Source organism: Moschus berezovskii, chromosome 26, assembly GCF_049115385.1.
Source record: "Moschus berezovskii isolate FMDL1 chromosome 26, NW_MosBer_1.0, whole genome shotgun sequence".
Taxonomy (NCBI): domain Eukaryota; kingdom Metazoa; phylum Chordata; class Mammalia; order Artiodactyla; family Moschidae; genus Moschus; species Moschus berezovskii.
The window spans coordinates 28,447,433-28,469,910 of record NC_142485.1 but is presented as its reverse complement, the minus strand read 5'-3'; the positions used below and the strand labels follow the sequence as shown (position 1 = coordinate 28,469,910).

General features: G+C 39.7%; 1 long non-coding RNA gene across 2 annotated transcripts; it reads left to right on the top strand.

Moving 5' to 3' along the window:
* The first annotated feature begins 6,225 nt into the window (after nt 1-6,225).
* Nucleotides 6,226-22,311, top strand: LOC129549332 (uncharacterized). 2 transcript variants are annotated; one of them, XR_016036492.1, is made up of 6 exons: nt 6,226-7,155; nt 7,667-7,783; nt 15,330-15,389; nt 20,290-20,396; nt 20,552-20,608; nt 21,061-22,311. It is a non-coding gene; the product is annotated as an uncharacterized LOC129549332 (long non-coding RNA). The 2 variants fall into 2 exon arrangements; XR_008684546.2 differs by having other exon boundaries at nt 20,290-20,608.
* Nucleotides 22,312-22,478: the final 167 nt, after the last annotated feature.

Below are 22,478 nucleotides of genomic sequence, written 5' to 3'. Positions count from 1 at the left end.
TAAATTACCATCTCTGGGGGGCGTGGTCCAGTCATAAGCACCTTTTAAAATTTCCCAGGTGATTATAGTGGTCAGCCAAGATTGTGAAACCACAACTCTTTGTCTAGAGAGCATCCATCCATGAGACTCTGATTACTTTGGCATTTCTATTTTTTCATTTTATGTAAAATGGGGTAATAGGCTGCCTAGAACTCCGAGAAAGTGTTCCATTTGAAAAACAATTCTGACTTGGACAGACTTATGAGCAAAAGACAAAATGTCTACCAAAAGTTTATAATTTCATAAATCTTGGTTTTATAATTGTACATTTTTCTAAAGGCAAACATTTTGTGTACCAATTATATATTATGGCAATAATGATAAAGAATTTAATTTTCAATTCCTTTGGGATTGTAGGAAAAAAGATATTTCTAAAAAAGTTTTCAACTGAGTAGAGTTGATTTACAATGCTGTGTTAGTTTCTGGTGTATGGCAAAGTTATTCAGTTACATATATATTTTCATATTCTTTTCATTCTGAAAGAATATTGAATATTGTTCCTTGTGCTATAAAGTAGTGCCTTGGTTTTTATCTAATTTGTATATAACAGTTTATGTCTGCTAATCCAAAACTCCTAATTTATCTCCCCATTACCTTTTCCTGTTTGGTAACCTGTTTGTTTTCTGTGTCTGAGTCTGTTTATGTTTTATAAACAAGTTTATTCATATCATTTTAGATTGCACATATAAGTGATATCATATGATATCTCCTCACTTCACTTATTTCACACAAACAAAATTTTCTTTCCCTGATCCTTTTAAAAACACATGCAAATATCTATTCTAGTGTCTGGCTTACTAGATACCCCAAAATATTACCATCTAGGTAGTTATGCTATTATCTGCTAGGAATTCTTCTTTTCCTAGGAAATACTTCCATGTGCTAAACTGGGAGATTCCATGTTCTTACAGGATCCAAACTGGCCAATTAAAATTCTTTTTCCTCTTTATAATTAATTGGTATATGAATGGATAGGTGATCCAAATCAAGCCAATTAGAAATCCTTTCTGGACTTTCTGTTTGCTTGGATTTTGTGGTTTGTGTGTGTGTGTGTGTGTGTATTTTGCTGAAACTGAATGATCCAGTCCCCTTTTAGTTTGGGAAACTATGACACATAGAGTTTGCTGCTGCTGCTAAGTCCCTTCAGTCGTGTCCGACTCTGTGTGACCCCATAGACGGAAGCCCACCAGGCTCCCCTGTCCCTGGGATTCTCCAGGCAAGAACACTGGAGTGGGTTGCCATTTCCTTCTCCAGTGTGTAAAAGTGAAAAGTGAAAGTGAAGTCGCTCAGTCGTGTCCGACCCTTAGCAACCCCATGAGACATTAATGACAATAAGGCCAAATCTCTATAAGAAAATAAGCTACTGTCATGTGAAAGAGACTGAAGCAGAAACAAGAGGTAAGGAATGTTCTGGCCTAATTTTATTCCGTCCCTTCTTCTAACTTTTAATAAATGTATTATTTGGATTCCATGAGGCAGTGAGGTATTTCCGTTTGTATCCTTAACTCTAAATTCACAAAAATTTTTTCTAGCTTTTCCTGTACTTATATATAGTCATAAAGTTACGAGAATCAAAGACCCTAACATATGAAGGCAATGGCAAGCCACTCCAATACTCTTGCCTAGAAAATCCCATGGATGGAGGAGCCTGGTAGGCTGAAGTCCGTGGAGTCGCTAAGGGTCAGACACAACTGAGTGACTTTACTTTCACTTTTCACTTTCACACATTGGAGAAGGAAATGGCAACCCACTCCAGTGTTCTTGCCTGGAGAATCCCAGGGAAGGGGGAGCCTGGTGGGCTTCCGTCTATGTGGTCACACAGAGTCGGACACGACTGAAGTGACTTAGCAGCAGCAGCAGCAACATATGAACAGAATCTAAAGAAAGCCGATAGATACAAAGTATTCTTCAGCAGTGATTTCTGTTTTCTTCCTTTCCCAGCCCACAGCAGAAGGAATGCAGAAGGGAAGGAGTTTTCAAAGGTGCGCAGGACAACAGCAGCCAGAAATAAGAGCTCCAGTCTGATCAGGAGACGTACAAACAGAAAAAGCAGCTCAAGTGATCCTTGCTCACTTCTGAGGCCTTCAGTGGGTCCCCAGAACCGGGAAAATGTGAATATCTGGTACATTTCTCTGAAGCTGGTCACACATGCCAGAGACTGTAGAACTACACCTCCCCAAAATAAAGAAGATGAGAAGAATATGTTGGAAGTAACTAGTAAGACTTTGCTCAGGATAGAGAAAAGCCAAGGTGTTTACATGACAAGAAACGAATGCATTTGAAGGGCTCAAATTAAACTCCTTCCATGTGGCAGAGTCAGCAATCTCTTTCAGTACAGGGCCAGATAGTAAATATTTTCAACTTTGTGAACCACATGAAGTCTTAGTCACATGTTTTTCTTTTGTGTGTGTGTGTTTTGCCACTCTTTAAAAATGTAGAAAACATCCTTAGCTCACATGACATACAAAAGCAAGTCTTGGCCCACAGATCACAGTCTGCTGACTTTGAGCAATGGCGTACTGTAGGAGATGACAGTCAGGCGGCTTTTACAAAATTACATACATTTACATAAATTAATGGGACAGGTGTATATGTCTGCATTTCAAGTCATCTCAAAGCTACACTCACTGTCATTTTAAATGATGCAATTATTGGGGGTGATTCATGTAAATGTGCCTCTACTTATAAACTGGATTTTTCACCAACCATAGTGGTAAGTGTTGAAAGTAGGACTCATATACATATCCGAGAGAAAAGTAAAAGCATATCACAAAATAAGAGCTGGTATTTATTGTGAAGTTACTATGTGCCAGATAGTGTATATGCAGTTGCTCTGGACTGAATTGTCTTCTCCCAAAATTCATATGCCAAAGCCCTAAACCCTACTATGACTGTATTTGGAGCAGGGCCACTAAGGAATCCTGTATTTTTATAAATAGATCCTTACTGACTAGAAATATTTAAGAGAGTGTTAGTCGCTCAGTCGTGTCCGACTCTTTGCGACCCCATGGACTATTGTAGTCTGACAGGCTTTTCTGTCCATGGAATTCTCAAGGCAAGACTAGAATGGGTAGCCATTCTAGGGATTCACTATTCCAGGGATCGAACCCATGTCTCCTGCATTGTAGGCAGATTCTTTACTATCTGAGCTACCAGCGAAGTAATTAAGGTTACAAAGGACACACAAGGATGGAGCTCTAGTTCACTAGACTGGGGTCCTTCTAAGAAGAAGAAGGTACCCCAGGATACACAAAGAAGAGGCTGGATGAGATTGCAACAAGAAGGTTGCTGTCTGCAAGCCAGGAAGAAAGTCCTCCCTGGAAACCAACTATGCTAACACATTATCCTTGGATTTCCAGTCTCCAGAATTGTAAGAAAATAAGCTACATTGTTGTTTAAGCTACATTGTCTGCAGTACTTTATTGGGGCTGCCTAAGCAGATGAATAGAGCATTATTTAAAATAAGTTAAATCCTAAGATATCCTTGAAGGAAGGTGTTATTGTTATCCTTACAGAGAAAACCTAGAGGCAGAGAAAGGTTAAGTAACACACCCAGTCTTGTCTAGTTACTCAGTGGCAGGGTTGGGATTTGAACCCAAGCAACGTAATCCACTCAGAAAATAAAGATCATGGCATCTGGTCCCATCACTTCATGGGAAATAGATGGAAAAACAGTGGAAACAGTGTCAGACTTTATTTTTTTGGGCTCCAAAATCACTGCAGATGCTGATTGCAGCCATGAAATTAAAAGACGCTTACTCCTTGGAAGGAAAGTTATGACCAACCTTGATAATATATTGAAAAGCAGAGACATTACTTTGCCAACCAAGGTCCGTCTAGTCAAGGCTATGGTTTTTCCCGTGGTCATGTATGGATGTGAGAGTTGGACTGTGAAGAAAGCTGATCGCCGAAGAATTGATGCTTTTGAACTGTGATGCTGGAGAAGACTCTTGAGAGTCCCTTATACTGCAAGGAGATCCAACCAGTCCATTCGAAGGGAGATCAATCCTGGGTGTTCATTGGAAGGACTGATGCTAAAGCTGAAGCTGCAATACTTTGACCACCTCATGCAACGAGTTGACTCACTGGAAAAGACTCTGATGCTGGGAAAGGTTGGGGGCGGGAGGAGAAGGGGACGACCGAGAGTGAGATGGCTGGATGGCATCACCGACTCTGTGGACATGAGTTTGAGTGAACTCCGGGAGTTGGTGATGGACAGGGAGGCCTGGTGTGCTGTGATTCATGGGGTCGCAGACAGTCGGACACGACTGAGCGACTGAACTGAACTGAACTGAACGTAATCCAGGGCTTAGGTTCTTTCAACCAAAGTGAGCCAGTGACACTGAGGCTCTTCTTTGTTTTATATTAAGGATGGCTTCCCACTTAAAGAAACAAAACCCAGAGGGATAGCTAACTAACGTAGAACAGTGGTCCTTAAAGTATTCTAGCACACAATCAACTGAGGACTTCTCTAAATCTTAATCATACAAATTGCACTGCTTCCAAAAGGGGCAAAATAAAGTGGAGCTCAAATAGCCTATTGCGTGGTGGAATGGCTTTTGGAGTCGTCCCAAAGGCAGAAATGCAAAGCTGATTTTATTTTTCTCCTTATACATAATATATATGCACTTGTAATGTATACCATGGCAACTTTGGTATAGACATTTTTATATAAACCGTTTTTTTTTTTTGGCAAAATGTGATGTATACTAAAGATTGATTTTCCAAAATAAACTGGTCTTCCAGATTTTTATAGCTGTGAAGGGGATAAAGCAGACATACCCATGCAAGCCAACCTTTATTTTGGCAGTCCTTCCTTATGCTCCCTCTCTCTCCTCTGTTGCTCCTGATCTCTGAACGTAGAATCCGGCTTTGGCTAATCCTCAGCAGTGGTACACTAGAGAAATGCTCAGACTTCTAGATTAATTCTGAACTGAATTAAATTCTGATTACACAGTTGAAGATCATTGCAGCGATGGGAAACCATGGCTAACATGGGCAGGAAGTATCATGATAGGATTCCCATACTGTCAACACTTGTGCTTACCTGGCCTACAGTTGAATAATCAAACATGTAGCCTCCATGGTCTCGAATGGGCTCAACTGAATATTCTGAATGAAAAATGCCAAACCAGAATGCCTCAGGAGTGTGTGCAAAGATTCCACATATCAAACCGGCCCTCTTTAGAGCAGTAATAGATAAAATGACATTCATTTCACTGAGTCCCCAAGAGCCTGCAATTTTCGTCATACAGAAATGGCTTTCTGAAATGTCTAAGTAGGCATTTTTTATTACTTTTCTGTAAAACATGCCCTGAATACTGATGATAAGTATCCATTTGGATTATAGTAGAAAGAAAGACTGAAACATAAATATTAGGCTTTATCATTTATTAGAAAAGGAGAAAGTTTTTGAAAAACCTTAATTACATAAGCCTGACTAACCCAGTAAAAGCATAATTAATTTTATTATTTTTCTTTCATTCTTTTAAGATTGACATTCAAAAATGTTAAACCTGTGATGGGAGTCCTTTGTTTGATGCTAAAAGAAATGAAGCTGTGTGACTGTTGTGTATGTGTGTAAAGACAAGTATAGCTTGTGTTATTGATCGTATCAACAATAATAGCCAATATTTTTTCATTCAATGACCAACCCTTGAGAAGTTCCAAAAATGTGTTGAGTTATTTAGCTAGCTACTTAACATAGGCCAGTAAATAAAGCAAAGTATTCTGCCCTTGGGGAGCTTACATTCTACAGATGGGAAATAAAAATGAGCAGTGAGCATGACAAATAAGTGAATCCTATTGTGTAAGAAGTTTTGGAGGAAGATTCTAAACAATTGAAAATGGCCCATGGCGGGGCTTGGTGTTTTGAGAAAATATAAAGTGATTGGTCTGATGCTGGAGTGCAATGAGCAGGGAAAGTACCAGGAAATGAAGCAGATGATGAGTTGGAAGAGGTGGCAGGAAAGATTAGGTTGCACATTGTAGGATGAGTTTCAGCATAGGATTTGGTTTATGGTGTGATGGAAGGAAGCTATTAATGGGTGCTCAGTGACGAGGGATGGAATGTAACTCACATTTTAACTGGATCACTCTGTTCTTTGTGAGGAAGACCTTAAAGGGGCAATGAAGTGAAAAGGAACGCCTTTAGGGGGCTTTGATGGGGTCTGGGGGACTGGAGGAGAGGTGGTGGAGATGTCAATTTTGAGTATAGTTTGGAGAGAAGCCAACAGGATTTTCTAATATGTGAGGAGTAAAAGGAAGAAATACTACTCAGCCCTTAAAAAAAGCAGAAATCTTGCCATTTGCAACCAACAGGACAAACACAGTGATCATTTTGTCATGTATAAAAATATTGAATCACTATGTAGTAACTTGAAACTTACATACTATTGTAGGTCAATTAATAAATAAAGGGGAAAAGATGAATTTATCTGTAATAAAATCACGTTCTCTTTGGCACAGGGAAGGGACATGGAGAGGAGAAATGTAGTAAGTCTTCTCACCCATGTTAATTATGACCACAATCCCAGGGAACTGCACACCCAAGAAATATTTGGGCAGCATTTTAGTTTTATGCTATTTTTGAATTCATAAAGAAACAGACCGAAATGGCAAGGTGAATGGTAGCAGTTAATATTGCTTTATCAAGGATAATAAAGCTCCCCCCCCACTCCCAAAAAATGTGTTGGTAGATGTGGGACTGGAGCCTATATTCAGGCTGTGAGCCCATGTTCTGTCAACAATGACATTATCCTAAATTATATTGACTTGAACACATGACGCCTTAGGAGAATGGAAAATAGACTTTGCATTAGGCTAGCAGGGGAGTGACCCAGATGAAACTAGGAAGACCAGTTGGAAATTTTGCAACTATAAGACATAGAGTTTTAATGGCATGAATGCTAGATAACTGGAGGGTTTTAAACAGGAGACTCGTATAGAGATGTGCTTTCAAACAATCCCTCTACTGAAACAGATTACATTTTAGACTGATGCTTTTATTTCTAAACTTTCTTGTAAGTGATCTCCTATCTACTAGATGATGAACGACAGCCAATTGCCTGCCAGAGGAGAGTTGCATCACTGTACCAGAAATGTAAAATGAAAAAAGTAAGTATTGGAGTTATGTTTTCTCCAAAAGAGTTTCTTGAAGCTCACCCAGCTTCTCATCAATACTTTTGAAAGACAAACCAAGTTCCTTTGCAAAAGATGGATTTATGGAAAGAAGATAAGATTCTTGAGAATCAACAGCAGGACCTTAATAAAGAAAGAACTAAAGTGTATTTAAACATTTTAAACTGGGAAAAGAGCAGGCGCACACAGTGAGGGTCACTTCTGATAAGATGAGGTATCCTGGGGAGGAGACGTGGATGCGTTGCTATGTTGGAGGAGGGCAGGGCCAACATTTGCCATTTGCACTGTGCTGTCGGCTTTTTCTTTCAGTAGCTTAGCACCCTCAGAGGCCCTTGGATGCAGAGTAGGAAAACCTTGAGGAATTAGCGTTAGCGAGAGCAGTGAGCTCTCCCCCAGCTCCAGCACCTCAACTATGGGTGAGTCAGGACCCCAGGGTGAACTCAGCGTCACTTCCTTCTGTAACCACTGGGCTCCCTTTTGGCTGCAGGGTTGAAGAGGAGGAAGACAAAAAAGGCGTACTGGGGAGTCTGGTGAAGAGTCTGGTTACTGAAGGCTCAAACTGAGGCATTGGAGAGGCCACATTTTCAGAAAAAATATGTTTCAGGTTTGTAGTTTACCAATTCCATCAATTTTATCTTGAAGATTTTAAAACTAGGCTGTTTTCCCCAACTATCCATATAATACAAAATAGCTTTTTCATTGGCATGGGAATTAAAAAGAAAATTAGTCTAAGCAAAACATAATTAGAAAGATAAACATATTTCCTTCTTAAGCGTATGATATATGCAAAAGCCTAACAGAAAATAGTTTGCCATCTTTGCTATTCAGTATTATCTGTGTCTCTGCTACCAACATTCCTACCCCTCCCTCTGAGACCCATTACAGAAGATAATAATGAGTTGACTAGATACAGCGAAGTCAAATTAAGCAGTGATATAACCAGCAAGAGTTACATGAATTCTTTCCTTCCCACTCAGCAGATGATTCTGTCATAGGCTCTTCTGTAAGCTGTTGGTCGGACCAGTTTTGGAAATTAATTAGTCAATTAATTGCTGGGGACCTAGGCAAGAGTGCAGCCTAAAAAGGGATCACCAGTAGACCTCTCTCATCCTTTGCCTCGAACTTCCTCTCCTGGGAGTCTGGCAGGGCATAAAGATGCTTGGCATTGACTCAAGGTTTTATGTCTGAGATCTTCCGAAGGACCCCCTGCTGGCATTAATGCAACACCTCATGTTGGATTGAGGATCGGCAGAGCTTCATTACAGAGCATCAGCATACTCTTTCTGACCACCCGACAGCATTCTGGGTGCATTCACAATAACTCACAATAACTGGCCTGTGTCAAACATTGTTCTCTTTCCACTTGCTTAGGTATGGAGAGATTTCTCTTGGATATCTTCTTTTCTAGCGTAAAAGTTGGAAAAAGCATGAGTACAATTCCTATCTAATCTTTTCCTAATGTTCTTTTTTTAAAAAAAATAATTTTAAGCATATTTAAGCCAATGTAAATTACATTTTTCCCTAAACACATTTACATACCAAGCTATTCTGTAGTCCATCAAGAAAAATTGAGAGAGTCTACATTTAAAATTATTTTCTAGGATTGGGAATGACTGCAAGTTGGTCCCACCCTTATTCTCTGCCAAATCCTGCTGGTTGCAAAGCTCTCGTTTTTGTAAGTCTGTGGGTTGAGAAAATGGGGGATGTTGCTGAAGACTTGAATAGAGAATTTCAGTTTTGTCATAATTTTTTGTCCAATTGAACCTAATAGCTTCATCAGCAGTGCAACATGTATCGTTTTTGTTCACTTAATACACAGTATAGTGAAGCATCTGAAACAACCTGAATGCCCAATAATGAACAGACTACCTGTTAAAATAAATGATGGCACATGAATTTAGCAGCACATTATACAATTATTCATGGGGTTGCAAACAGTCGGACACGACTGAGCGACTGAACTGAACTGAACTATACAATTATTATGTGAAAATTATAAAGTTCGACAGAAACACAAAAATGCTACAATGCTGGAAAAGGAAGCAGAATAAAAAATTCTATCATTCTGTGTTATAAGTATGAAAAATTATGGAAATATTCATAGAAAAAGAGAAACTAGCTTATTCATTGAGATGGCACAATTGCTATTAAATTTCTTCTTTAAAATGTTTCCATTTATGGGTCTCCTGATGGAGAAGCTGTATACAGTTAGCGAAAACAAGACCAGGAGCTGACTGTGGCTCAGATCATGAACTCCTTATTGCGAAGTTCAGACTTAAACTGAAGAAAGTAGGGAAAACCACTAGACCATTCAGATATGACCTCAATCAAATCCCTTATGATTATACAGTGGAAGTGAGAAATAGATTTAAGGGACTAGATCTGATGGATAGAGTGCCTGATGAACTCTGGACGGAGGTTCCTGACATTGTACAGGAGACAGGGACCAAGACCATCCCCATGGAAAAGAAATGCAAAAGAGCGAAATGGCTGTCTGAGGAGGCCTTACAAATAGCTGTAAAAAGAAGAGAGGCAAAAAGCAAAGGAGAAAAGGAAAGATATAAGCATCTGAATGCAGAGTTCCAAAGAATAGCAAGGAGAGATAAGAAAGCCTTCCTCAGTGATCAATGCAAAGAAATAGAGGAAAACAACAGAATAGGAAAAACAAGAGACCTCTTCAAGAAAATTAGAGATTCCAAGGGAACATTTCATGCAAAGATGGGCTCGATAAAGGACAGAAATGGTATGGACTTAACAGAAGCAGAAGATATTAAGAAGAGGTGGCAGGAATACACAGAAGAACTGTACAAAAAAGATCTTCACGACCAAGATAGTCACGATAATGTGATCACCGACCTAGAGCCAGACATCTTGGAATGTGAAGTCAAGTGGGCCTTAGAAAGCATCACTACGAACAAAGCTAGTGGAGGTGATGGAATTCCAGTGGAGCTATTTCGAGTCTTGAAAGATGATGCTGTGAAAGTGCTGCACTCAATATGCCAGCAGATTTGGAAAACTCAGCAGTGGCCACAGGACTGGAAGAGGTCAGTCTTCATTCCAATCCCAAAGAAAGGCAATGCCAAAGAATGTTCAAACTACCGCACAATTGCACTCATCTCACACGCTAGTAAAGTCATGCTCAAAATTCTCCAAGCCAGGCTTCAGCAGTATGTAAACCGTGAACTCCCAGATGTTCAAGCAGGTTTTAGAAAAGGCAGAGGCACCAGAGATCAAATTGCCAACATCCGCTGGATCATGGAGAAAGCAAGAGAGTTTCAGAAAAACATCTATTTCTGCTTCATTGACTATGCCAAAGCCTTTGACTGTGTGGATCACAATAAACTGTGGAACATTCTGAAAGAGATGGGAATCCCAGACCACCTGACCTGCCTCTTGAGAAACCCGTATGCAGGTCAGGAAGCAACAGTCAGAACTGGACATGGAACAACTGACTGGTTCCAAATAGGAAAAGGTGTACGTCAAGGTTGTATATTGTCACCTTGCTTATTTAACTTATATGCAAAGTACATCATGAGGAACGCTGGGCTGGAAGAAGCACAAGCTGGAATCAAGATTGCTGGGAGAAATATCAATAACCTCAGATATGCAGATGACACCACCCTTATGGCAGAAAGTGAAGAGGAACTCAAAGGCCTCTTGATGAAAGTGAAAGAGGAGAGTGAAAAGGTTGGCTTGAAGCTCAACATTCAGAAAACAAAGATCATGGCATCTGGTCCCATCACTTCTTGGGAAATAGATGGAAAAACAGTGGAAACAGTGTCAGACTTTGTATTTTTGGGCTCCAAAATCACTGCAGATGCTGATTGCAGCCATGAAATTAAAAGACGCTTGCTCCTTGGAAGGAAAGTTATGACCAACCTTGATAGTATATTAAAGAGCAGAGACATTACTTTGCCAACCAAGGTCCGTCTAGTCAAGGCAATGGTTTTTCCCGTGGTCATGTATGGATGTGAGAGTTGGACTGTGAAGAAAGCTGATCGCCAAAGAATCGATGCTTTTGAACTGTGGTGTTGGAGAAGACTCTTGAGAGTCCCTTATACTGCAAGGAGATCCAACCAGTCCATTCTAAAGGAGATCAATCCTGGATGTTCATTGGAGGGACTGATGCTAAAGCTGAAACTGCAATACTTTGGCCACCTCATGCGATGAGTTGACTCACTGGAAAAGACTCTGATGCTGGGAAAGGTTGGGGGCGGGAGGAGAAGGGGACGACGGAGAATGAGATGGCTGGATGGCATCACCGACTCTGTGGACATGAGTTTGAGTGTACTCCGGGAGTTGGTGATGGACAGGGAGGCCTGGCATGCTGTGATTCATGGGGTCGCGGAGAGTCGGACACGACTGAGCGACTGAACTGAACTGAACTGAACTGATACAATGCACTGAGAAGGGTACAACATCACTTATGGCAGTACCCTTGCTAGAAATGCATAAACTGACTCTAATCATGAGAAAACACTGGACACACTCAAAATGAGGGCCAGTATACAAAACAGCTGACCTATACTCTTCAGAAATACCAAAGCCATGAAAGACAAAGAAGGAATGAAGCCCTGTTCTAGATTACAGAGACTAAAGGGACATTAAAAACTAGAAGCAGTGTGTGATCCTAGACCAGAAGAAAAATTGTGACCGACTCTACTAGGACTGGTATACATTGGCTAATTTCAAAGAAAATTCATTTCTTAACAGAAATGATTGAAATTTTAGCTCACACTCACTTAAAACATTTATGTAGAAAATAATTAATGATCAAATATTTTGTCATAAAAATTCAGTATTTAAGTATAATTTGTAAATAATGATATAATGGTAAAGTTTTAAATTTCAGTATTTTTAACTATTTTATTATATTTTTCCTTTGGCCTTTCTGATTTTTTTACAGTCAAAATTGCCGAAATAAGTTACCCTATGTTGCTTTATATTTTTCAGAAAGTTTAATAATCTTCCTAGCCCCTGTCAATTTTCCAGGAAAAATATAGTAGTAGTCTAACAATGGCAAATAATTGGTCAGAATATTGCTTTTTCTTGGCTTCAGTTCAGTTCGGTTCAGTCGCTCAGTCGTGTCCGACTCTCCGCGACCCCATGAATTACAGCACGCCAGGCCTCCCTGTCCATCACCAACTCCCGGAGTACACTCAAACTCATGTCCACAGAGTCGGTGATGCCATCCAGCCATCTCATTCTCCGTCGTCCCCTTCTCCTCCCGCCCCCAACCTTTCCCAGCATCAGAGTCTTTTCCAGTGAGTCAACTCGTCGCATGAGGTGGCCAAAGTATTGCAGTTTCAGCTTTAGCATCAGTCCCTCCAATGAACATCCAGGATTGATCTCCTTTAGAATGGACTGGTTGGATCTCCTTGCAGTATAAGGGACTCTCAAGTGTCTTCTCCAACACCACAGTTCAAAAGCATCGATTCTTCAGCGATCAGCTTTCTTCACAGTCCAACTCTCACATCCATACATGACCACGGGAAAAACCATTGCCTTGACTAGACGGACCTTGGTTGGCAAAGTAATGTCTCTGCTTTTTAATATATTATCAAGGTTGGTCATAACTTTCCTTCCAAGGAGCAAGCGTCTTTTAATTTCATGGCTGCAATCAGCATCTGCAGTGATTTTGGAGCCCAAAAAAATAAAGTCTGACACTGTTTCCACTGTTTTTCCATCTATTTCCATCCCAACACTGTTTCCACTGTTTTTCCATCCCATCACTTCATGGGACCAGATGCCATGATCTTTGTTTTCTGAATGTTGAGCTTCAAGCCAACCTTTTCACTCTCCTCTTTCACTTTCATCAAGAGGCCTTTGAGTTCCTCTTCACTTTCTGCCATAAGGGTAGTGTCATCTGCATATCTGAGGTTATTGATATTTCTCCCAGCAATCTTGATTCCAGCTTGTGCTTCTTCCAGCTTAGTGATACTAAATTTGTAGTATATTAAACTTTCAATGGCGGCAAGGATGTTCTTCTTTTGAATAAAATAACCGGAATTTAACATTTTCATGCTACATGATGAGAATGATCTAGTTGCTGCTGCTGCTGCTGCTAAGTCACTTCAGTCGTGTCCAACTCTGTGTGACCCCATAGACGGCAGCCCACCAGGCTCCCCCGTCCCTGGGATTCTCCAGGCAAGAACACTGGAGTGGGTTGCCATTTCCTTCTCCAATGTGTGAAAGTGAAGACGCTCAGTCGTGTCCAACCCCCAGCAGCCCCACGGACTGCAGCCCACCAGGCTCCTCCACCCGTGGGATTTTCTAGGCAAGAGTACTGGAGTGGCTTGCCATTGCCTTCTCCGGATCTAGTTGCAGTTGAGCTAAAAACAAAAGAAAAAACAGCAGCAACAGCAGGAACAAAAGCAAAGGAAATATACTGATGCTATTATTATTATTATTTCCATGTTACATGAAGGCAAAAGAGAAAAAGACTCATTATATTGTAACTCTTTTCTCGGATTGAAATTTTCTGTATACGTTGGTCTTGGGATCCAATTTATTCATCTATTCTTTGTCTTCTAGTCAATAATGTAGCTGCCATTTTCATTTTGTATATGAAAACTGACTCTATTTTACTTACTCTCACAGCAAATTTAATGGGTTAGAATTAGATTTTAGCACAGATGTCACTCTGCTCTGGTAGATTATTTTCAGATCAATGGTAACAAAGAAAAATCCTACCATAGTACCTTACTTTAAGATTATTTAATGTTTTGTTTTGTCCTTTTGGATTAACGATGATTGCAGAAAAGTCTTTATAGCCCAGAGTGACAACTGTTACAGCTGTGATTGATTTGACAAGTTTAAAACTGCACCCTGTTCTCATTCAGATCATTTTGAGACCACTAACTCAGATTTGTTGTTCAGAGTTAAGAGTTGGCCATGGTATACAGTGGAGATAATTTGATCACCACAGGAATTCAGATTCTGATTGGGGCCTTGCTGTGTTCTAATCAACCAAACTAATGAACTATATACACCATACATTTATCTACTAGGAAGACATGGATTTTCCCAGAGCCAGTGGTAATCAAGTTTGCCACTATTGTTCATATTTGATCATAAGAAAATTAAGTCTATTCATGCCCATATTAAAAAAAAATCACTGATTCCATGTATATACATGCCTGTCATTTACTTGCTTAATGTAAATGGACCCCACAGAGTTATATAATATTAACCTCCTTCAACACATAGTATAAAGCGCAAAACTTTCCCTGGAATCCTTCCTCTCTTCAATGACATTTTTTTACACCTAAACTTGCATTTGTTCATGGTGGCATGATGAAATTTATTACAGTTAATATTTATACATACTTCTGTAAAAACATACAAATTATCACTAGTTTTCTGGCTTAAGAGTATTTGACTTTCCCTGGTGCTCAAATGGTAAAGAATCTTCCTACAATTCAGGAGGCCCAGGTTAAATCCCTTGGTCAGGAAGATCCCCCAGAGAAGGGAATGGCAACCCACTCCAGTATTCTTGCCTGGAGAACTCCATGGACAGAGGAGCCTGGTGGGTTAAAGTTCATGGGGTCACAAAGAGACATGACTGAGTGACTAAAAACAAAAACAAACTCAACAACTCTTCATTCAGTTCAGTTCAGTTCAGTTCAGTCTCTCAGTCATGTCCAACTCCTTGCGACCCCATGAATCACAGCACACCAGGCCTCCCTGTCCATCACCAACTCCTGGAGTTCACTCAAACTCATGTCCATCAAGTCGGTGATGCCATCCAGCTATCTCATTCTCTGTCGTCCCCGTCTCCTCCCACCCCCAATCCCTCCTAGCATGAGACTCTTTTCCAGTGAGTCAGCTCGTCGCATGAGGTGGCCAAACTATTGGAGTTTCAGCTTTAGCATCAGTCCTTCCAATGAACACCCAGGATTGTGTGCCAGGCATCGTTTCATATACTGGAAGACAGGGAATGTGGAAATGGACAAAGGGGATGACTGCAGAGGAAAGGAGAATAACTTCATACTCCACATTTATATTCTATTGATTTATCTTGTAGATAGAGTTACTGATGTGGTAAAGCTATTACCCTCAGAAGACAACAAATAGATATAAACATGTTTCTTGGTTTTGTTAGTTAGCACTTAAGGTATTGAAGCGTTTCCTTCTCTCTTGGTTCATAGAGACCACTCTGTGAGATGGATTGAAACTGTGAGATAGTACCAAGTAATCCCTCCCCAACCGTAAGTACTACAAGAAACTCTAGCCAATGGACTTAACTTATGTATATTTTTCCAGAGAACTAGAATTAGAAAGGATAGGAAATTGTGGGTTAAATGAGGCTAGAAATAGAAGGTAGAGTCGATTTCAAAGTAGGAAGTGAGGTTTTCACATTAAGGTCTTGGAAGAGACTCTTATAGACAAAGCAGACACAACCCTTGCTCTGGAAGATTTTGCATTTGAGGTTTAATGTTACAATCTGACTTTGCCATGAGACAGGGAGTAGTTCTGCGAATTGTTAGATATTCAGTAATACAATGGAAAATAACAGAAAGCTTTTGCAAAGTGAAAGGGTGACCATTGTAAAAGATGCAATATTTTGTGCAGTCAATAAAAGTGATATGAAAGAACTGAGCAGATCACAACAGACCCAACGACAAATGAAAGCCCGTCCGTCTAGACCTGCTAATAACTGAAGGAAAGGAAAGGAAACAAAGTTGATGAACAATAGGGAAGTAAAACAGAATGACTTAATCATCAAATAATGTTAAAAGATCATGGGAAAAATTGAGGAAAACTAGGAATTCTTTTAAAAAATAATAAATGGTTTAATTCTGCTTTTAAATTAAAAAAATGAAGTATGAAATCTTGTATCTCTGTAACATAATATTATGAGAAAAAATAAAAGCCCAATTCATCTAACTAACATTTGATTAATTTGATTCTTAGAACTAACATGATCTTATTTTTATTGAAAGTAAAATTAACTTATTTTATAATTTACAACTTTTTGACTTTTCATGAGAAAGTCTTAGTAAAACCATTCCCCAGCCCACTCCTTGGTATTTACTGTTACATCAGACTCTGTTATATGGATTTAAGTGGCTTTTATCAAATACCAGTGATCAAGAGCCTTCTTTTTGCATGAATAGCCTTCTCTGCCTTCTAATTTTGAGGTCCACCTAAGATAGAACTAACTTCACTTTCATTTTGGATAAGCAATTTGCAAAGTTACCTGCATTTTCTATTATCATATTCATTCCACTGGATCCTGAGAATATCTTTTAATTTACGCTGCCTCTTTTGTAATTTATGCACAAAATTATTAGATAAAGTTAAACCTTTAGTCTAAACATGTTACTAATAGGACACTGGGACTAGAATAAAATATTTTTTTACATAAAAAGCTACATTCACTAGAAATTTTCATATGTTATACATCTTTTTTAGATTTAAGGAATAAGAAAGAATACCCCCTACCATTCTGATTGTCCAGCATTTATTCCCTCAACAGATACCTGTCTATCAGCCACCATCCTCCCAGCACTCTCCTAGACACTGAGGATTCCATTGGAATGAAAACAGATGACACAATCCAATCCTCACAGAACTTACATTCTAACAAGAAGTAGAAAATCAAATAATTGTCTATATGTGAGTCTAACGGTAGGTAATAGTGTGTGTGTGTTTAGTCGCTCAGTTGTATCTGACTCTCTGTGAGTCGATGGACTGTAGCCCTCCAGACTCCTCCGTCCATGGGATTTCCCAAGCATGAATACTAGAGGGGGTTGCCATTTCCTCCTCCAGGGGATATTCCTGACCTAGGGATCAAACCTGTTTCTCCTGCATTGGCAGGTAGATTCTTTACCACTGTTCTACCTGGGAAGTCCAAGTAATGGTATTATGAAGAAAACACAAGAATGGGGTAAAAGAATATTGGGTGGGAGTCACAAGCTTAAATAAATGGATAAAAAAGGTAATATATGAACTAGGAGTTGAAATAGGTAAGGTGATGCTGGAGATTCTGGCCAATGCAAAAAATAACTTAAAAAGGGGTCAAGAGAGATAAGGGCAGAAGTGAAGAGGTACAAACTCTTGTCATGAGATGCTCTGGTCACTTCCATAGACAATCAACACAAAATAATTCATGTTAATAAGAATTTGGCAAATTTCCAAGAATTAAAGCAAGCTAAAAATCTTTAGCACCTCTTTACATCAGTAAAAACAAGTTAAAACACAATAGAAAATTAAACAGCATTCATGTGAATATCTTGAATTTAACAGAGAATGCATAAGATTTATATGCGCACATACATGCTTTAAAAGCTCTACTAAAGAACTTTAAAGAAGACCTAAATAAGTGGAAAGCAGCATTGTTTTGTGTCAGTTCTCTCCAAATTAATGTAGATATTGATTATTCAATATTGCTAAAAAATTCTAACAAGATATTACTGGGGAATTTGAAAAGCTGATTCTAAAAATTATATTGAAGATCAATGGCTCACAATTAGGCAATTTTAATAATAGAAAGCTACTGTATTAGGCTTCCCTGGTGGCTCAGAGGTAAAGAATCTGCCTGCAGTGCAGGAGACATGGGTTTGATTCCCTGAGGGAAGATCCCCAGAGAAGAAAATGGCAATCCACTTCAATATCCTTGCCTAGGAAATCCCATGGACAGAAGGAGCCTGGCGGGCTTCTGTCCATGGGGTTGCAAAGAGTTGGACACAATGTAGTGACTAAACAACAATAATAAAGCTATTAAGACATCACAAAAGTATATTAACTAAAAGAATATGGCATGAGCATAGAAATAGATATTGAATTAAGAATAGATTTGTTCAGCAAATCCTTACATGTGTGAGAATTTGGTATACACTTTAGCTGGCATGAAACCTCAATGGTAAAGGAAAGAATATTTGTTAAATCACATTAGAAAAACTATGTAGAGAAAAATGACTTTGAGACTACCTCAACGCGTATTACAAAATAAACTCCAAATGGTCTATAGAGCTAAATTTGAAGATCAAATTTATAATTTTAATGAGAGATATGACTCTTTATCAGTTTTTGTAAAAAGATTTCTAAAAATCATCAGTCAACTAATTTCAAAAGCATCCAAGCTCTGAATTGAAGCTCTCTGTTTTTCTACCTCTTCTTGATAATGTTTATATCCAGGAGGAGGTTAGATTTTCTAAGAGAGGGTGTACAACTCTGTAAAAATATGGAGAATTGGCTTAGAAGAGGCCATTAGATTTGCTATTCAGGAACTTGTCTGAAACTTCAGCCAGCTGAAGACATAGCCTTACAGGGAGTTCAGCTCAGTGCTCTGTGATGACCTAGATGGGTGGGGTGGGGTAGGTGGGAAGGAGATTTAGGAGGGAGGGGATATATGTATACATATAGCTGACACATTTCATTGTACAGCATAAACTAACACAACATTGTCAAGCAATTATACTCCAAAAAAAAAAAAAAGGAACCCAAAACATTTTGTATGTTCTATAGGTGGGCTCAGCTTGACTAAGTATCTGGCAACAAACAAGCTTTACTCAGCAAGCCATTGTGAAATACACAACTGTTGAGTTTATTTTTGTTTTATTTAGAGATGTAGATGAGCTCCTGCAGCCAAAGCAAAACTTGGATCCACTGTGGATTTTGGTCTCTGAGTTTAGATTCACTCTTTTGTTTTTATAAAAGATTCGATGGTACTTTTGACAATCACTGGTTTTCCCCAGTGTCCTAACTGACATTATCTCCCTTCACAAAACAGGCTCTCAAAGCCAGGCTGTGGTAAATAATTCCTGAAAACCCAATATTCATGCCCCTCTTGCCTCCTCAATTACTGCAATGTTATCTTTTAAACATTCTAGAGGGAAGGCTCTACAAACCCAAGATATCTGGTTCTATAAGAGAAGGGATCATAAAGAAAAGACGTCCATAAAGCCATTATTATTTGTTTTGCCAAGGGAATTGATTGTATTCCTTTCTGTTCACGTAATTCATTCTCAATGGTAAGAGCTTTATTGTAGTAAGTATTTTTCAAGTCTTTGGAATTTAGGAGTAAATACACAAGATAATCCATCCAATGTTCCAAATCATGGGTCAGAGGATAGGAAACATTCTGTATTTGTGTCACCCTGTAGAGAGAAAACTGCTGTTAATTTACATAAGGAGAATAGAGTTTATCTCTAGCAAAAGAGGATTTTCTCATTCCGTGATTGCTTTTGGGAACAGAATTGTAGGTCAAAAGAAGATCAGGTTTCTAATGAACATGTAAAAAGTAAATTTGTAATAGAGTTTTCAGAAGGAAAAATAGACTCTCTTTAAGAGTACTGAGTCTCATGCAACTAGAGGTATTTAAGCAGGGGATGGGTAATCAGAAAAGAAAAGAAAAACTGTAAGCTTTCAGAGGGCCCAACTGCCTTCCCAAAGCATCAGTGGGTTGGGTGTAAACTTCTGCTTTGGGCGGGGTCGGGGGGCGGGGAGTGGGGGGGCACGTGGAAGCTTTCACATTCTCCGTGGCTCCATAGGACCCTGTCATAGGTGGAGAAGTAGAAGGAACAACATGAGAAATGAAACGTATAACCATTGGGGGAGCAGTAGAGGTATGGGAAACTTTCGTTGTTTTCCCTACATGAACACAGTCATGTTCATACCATTCATCCTTGTTTGAGTCCCTCTCCTCTGACCCCATCTCCACCTGTGAAAATTCAACCAGTGGTCCTGTCCCAAATCAAATGGAACTTCCCTGTAAAATAACTCCCTGATTCATAAAATAAAATTAATATAGTAATTCCCTGATTCAGGCTTCCCATAGATCTTTTCATTTGTTCAGTTTAGCACTTAACAGGGACTTCTCTTGCAGCCTTTAGCGTATTCTAAAAGCATCTTTTCTCACCTACTGAAATTTAAATTTTTGAAGACAGAGAATGTGTCTAGTAGATCCTTACACCTCAAATGTGTAATGACACCTCAATGTGTAACTCTCTACCTTGTAGCCAGTGCATTTCAACAGACGGATACTAAATGAATGGGAGAATGAATAGAACATTCTGAAGAGAAGGAACATGTCCAGGTGGCTTCTTGGCAGCAGGGTGCTTCTGTCTCCCTTTCCTTTGATAGAACTTCTTTCTTTTATTTCAGACTTTGGGCTGGAAAATGACAGGATCAAGAAAACAGTAGGGATACAAAGTTGGGAGGTTTGTTGAGAGCATGTGCAACTCCATGAAATAGCAGTTTCAAAGATCAAGGTAAAACATTTTCCCCCTTCAGGTAAGGAAAAAACTGTGTGTGAGTGGAATTAGAAAGAGGAAAAAGACCAAGCGAAATATCATCACTCATCATGAGTGGTATTAAAATCGAACCACTGAGAAGATTATTGAGACAATGACTTTCTTTCCGAAAGGGTGAACCCTATCAACAGCAGGAGGTAAAAACTGCAGTCACCAGCACTGAGTGAAAGGTAAGATTTCAGGCAACTTAAAGAAAAAGAAAAAAAAAAGTCTTTAAAGATATTAGTGACTCTTTTCCACATTTCCATGAAGGTTCTACCCATAAGGAAAATATTCTCCTGTATTCCATAGCAATATATCTTATTTTTTTTAATATGCAGCAACACCAGCCAACTGGTGAGGTGGAGACACTGAACAGCTACCTTGGCACCCGGTTCTTAATATCCATTCAGAGGGTTAACTTTCAGCAAAGCCAAAAAGATGACAGCCAGATAAAACAGTCGCAGTCCTCAGGGTGGAAAATCATGTTGCCAGGCCAGCCAAAATAAAATTCTCCTGTGTGTCTTCTCTCCAGGAAGTACTTCTGAAAAACACCTTTCCAGCACAATAGTCATCCAATCCAATTATATATTTTTAGACACCACTAACCATTCTTTTTTTTTTTTATTTCTTCCATTTCAAGAAAACTCTCCACATCTGGAAAGAACAGCAATGAAGAACAGGAACTGGCGCGTTCATGCTCGGCTCCTACCGGGCATGTTTCATTTAATTTCCTCCGTTTTTATGACATTTTCCTACGCTGCTACTCCAGACGTTCAATAAAACACCTCGCCGCCGAGAAACCATAGGGGAAGGAAAATCTAAAGAAAATCTGACGGAAGATCTGAGAATGAGATCACCTCAACCGTGAGCACAGGCAACAGGAGCCTATGTTCCGGCTTCTAAGCACCGCTTCTCTGGGGTCTCTCCTTGGTCTGTGGGCCTCAACGCTGCTGCCCTGGGCACTCTGATCCCCCGCCAGACGAACGGGTGCACTATCCTCCTGGAGCTGGTTTCTGTAGTCTGTCTTCCTCGCAGTGTCAGAAAGAACTCAGAAGACTGTACTGTCTGTTCAGTTTTCCGGACTTCAGCCATCCAGTCCAGGATCAGTTTTTCCCCGGGACAGTTGAGAAGTCATTTCTATCTTTTTGTTTATTAAGAAGCAAGAACCAGCTATGAATACAGTCTAGAGCAAGATTATGGTCTAGCGAAGACAGGGAAGAATCAGATACGAGATCAGCAGGTCAAAATCTGAGCCATGACCTCAGCTTGAAGCATGATGGACAAGCAGGGCAAACATAGTGCCTAGGAAAGCCATCTGCTTAGAAAAATATGTCAGGTAGGTAAAGAACACTTAGCACCTAGTCTCTGGGTCTTCAATATCTAAGGAAAAACAAAAACGTGGCTTTTGCTTATTTACAGTATGCGAATGAGTTTCAGATCTTTGTTGAACAGGTTGGGAGAGTCCATGAGGTGCTCGGTGTCCACAACACGTGGGGCAGAAAAGCACAAAACGGGGAGTGTTGACCTTAGACTGCCAATCACTTCTCCAGCAAAAACAAAAACGGGTTTAACCAGGATCAGCAAGGAATTGCAGTGGTGAGCCACTCACAAGTCTACTCATAGCAACCAGAGAAGAACGCTTTTAAAGAGGGGGAAAGGAAGTTGAGAGAGCTGTACTAAACAGTCTCTTGGAGGAATTGAGAGTTCTAAAGTATTATGGCTTTTCACCCACTGAGCTGCCATAGTCTCTCATTGGCTGGCTCTTGCCAGGCAAGAAGAGGGAGTCTTTCTTCTTCCTGTTGAGATCTGCAATCTTTTAGGCCGGAGGGCGCCCCCTTCTGGCTTCCTGACTCTATTTTAGTTAAGATGACTTTAAAATATATGTGTATTATTGGAGAAGGAAATGGTAACCCACTCCAGGATTCTTGCCTGGAGAATCCCATGGACGGAGAAGCCTTGTAGGCTGCAGTCCATGGGATCGCTAAGAGTTGGACACGACTGAGTGATTTCACTTTCACTTTTCACTTTCATGCATTGGAGAAGGAAATGGCACCCCAC